The 2,058-nt window shown below is 33.4% G+C and overlaps 1 long non-coding RNA gene across 1 annotated transcript; it reads left to right on the top strand.

Annotated features, from left to right (window-relative positions):
- Nucleotides 1-246: 246 nt before the first annotated feature.
- Nucleotides 247-1,700, top strand: LOC143738972 (uncharacterized). The gene is made up of 4 exons (XR_013204109.1): nucleotides 247-476; nucleotides 913-1,020; nucleotides 1,353-1,419; nucleotides 1,502-1,700. It is a non-coding gene; the product is annotated as an uncharacterized LOC143738972 (long non-coding RNA).
- Nucleotides 1,701-2,058: the final 358 nt, after the last annotated feature.

Genomic DNA, 2,058 nt, shown 5'->3' on the forward strand with positions numbered 1-2,058 from the left:
AGCCTTCAGCTTATTTTTTTGTAAATAATCGTGCTTCACAGTTGAACTCCTGGTGAAAACTACATCACCCAAGAGCCATGATGCTGTAGTGAAAATTATGTCAAAAATAGTTTTTTTTTAAAAAGCAACACAATCCAAAATAGCTCTGCCCACTCCCATGAAGCACTGCGAATGACATAATCTCCCTACCCTCTCAAAATACTGAAATGTTTGTATAATCTATATATGCATATTTATATATAAATATATATATTTTTTAAATCACTATGGGAAATAAGAATAAAAAAGGGGGGGAGGCACTGTTGCACTCTATGTATAATGAACAATTGACAGATGAACTGACAGATATTTTATGTAAACAGGCAAAATCTCTGCATCTGATGATGGCCATGTGTTTTCGCCGATCATAACTGGTTTAACTCTTGGCTCCTTTGAGATCAATATGACTTCTGCCAAACCAAATGTGCCGGCATATTGTAAGTGTAATACACGAGAAACTATTAATACATGAGAAACTATTAAAAACAGTTTTCGCCTATGTAATGTATAAAATTATTCTTAATTAATCAGTCGTAGTTAACTATTTGGGACCAATTTTAAGGTTACATTCTGGTCTAACAGTGTCATGTACAAATTTGCAATACATAATTGTTTTGTGTTTTTGGTACTATTGGATTGAGTTTTGTAGAATTTATTTTATGTGCTGTAATGCTCCTGGATTATTCAGACTCAGAATTGTAACTATTACTATAGCCTTTATCAGCCATTTATTTTACCGCAGACTTATCAACCTTATTTATTTACTGCAGATTTTATCAAAGGCACGAATTAACTCAATTCATGGCAGCAATAATAAAAGAAAAAAAAAATGAACAATTGACAGATGAACTGACAGATATTTTATGTAAACAGGCAAAATCTCTGCATCTGATGATGGCCATGTGTTTTCGCCGATCATAACTGGTTCAAGCTCCTTTGAGATCAATATGACTTCTGCCAAATCAAATGTGCCGGCAAATTGTAAGTGTAATACACGAGAAACTATTAAAACAGTTTTCGCCTATGTAATGTATAAAATTGATCTTAATTAAGCAGTCGTAGTTAACTATTTGGGGCCAATTCTAAGGAAGGTCGCATTCTGGTCTAACATTGGCATGTGCACATTTGCAATACAGAATTTTTTTTTGTTTTTGGTACTATTGGATCGAGTTTTGTAGAATAAGCCAAGATTAATTTATTTTATGCGGTGTCATGCTCCTGGATTATTCAGACTCAGAATTGTAACTATTACTACAGCCTTCATCAGCCCTTTATTTTACTGCAGACTTATCAACCTTATTTATTTACTGCAGATTTGATCAAAGCCAAATACTGCCCAAACGGGGATACTGGGAAAGAAGAAAAACAGGATAATACAAGGTTAGATTCAATCTTTATATTCTTTCCCATTTTGTCTTCATTTTCCTTTTTCCTGTTATTGTTTTAATTTTTATATTCTCAGATCATCAAAGGTTTCTGAAAGCAAACACCAGTCAGTTGGTTGAAAAAGTGAAGAACATTGATCCAATAATTGACAATCTTGATTGCTCAATGAATCAGTTACAAATGTGCGAGCGAATCCAACACACCAGATGAAGATGAGGGAACCGCTGGACTATGTGAATTGTGAAAGCATTGCCAACGACCTGGTCAATGCTTTGTTCAAGCATGAAGAAACTGCAATAACAACTGTTGTAGCCTTTTGTTTTGCATTATGTACTTAAACAGTTTTTAAAAAAAATAAAATGTTTTTAATAATTGATTGGTGATGGAGTTTTAATTTTTGTATTTAGAACCAAGTATATTGTACAAGTAAGAAGAAACCAAACAGGCCATTTAATGATATATTGCACATAATAAACAATGGCAAAGTTTGTATTCCTTAAACAACAGGCAATGTTTGAGAACCCTAATATTGGTGTAATCTCTGCGAGGTCTCAACCACAAACGCAAAACTTTGTGGTGGGTGATACGGGCATAGCTTTACTAAAGGAAAATATTATGCAAGTAATTTTCAAA

This window comes from Siphateles boraxobius, unplaced genomic scaffold (assembly GCF_051911475.1).
Source record: "Siphateles boraxobius isolate OS27281-9 unplaced genomic scaffold, OSU_SipBor_1 16, whole genome shotgun sequence".
Taxonomy (NCBI): Eukaryota; Metazoa; Chordata; class Actinopteri; order Cypriniformes; family Leuciscidae; genus Siphateles; species Siphateles boraxobius.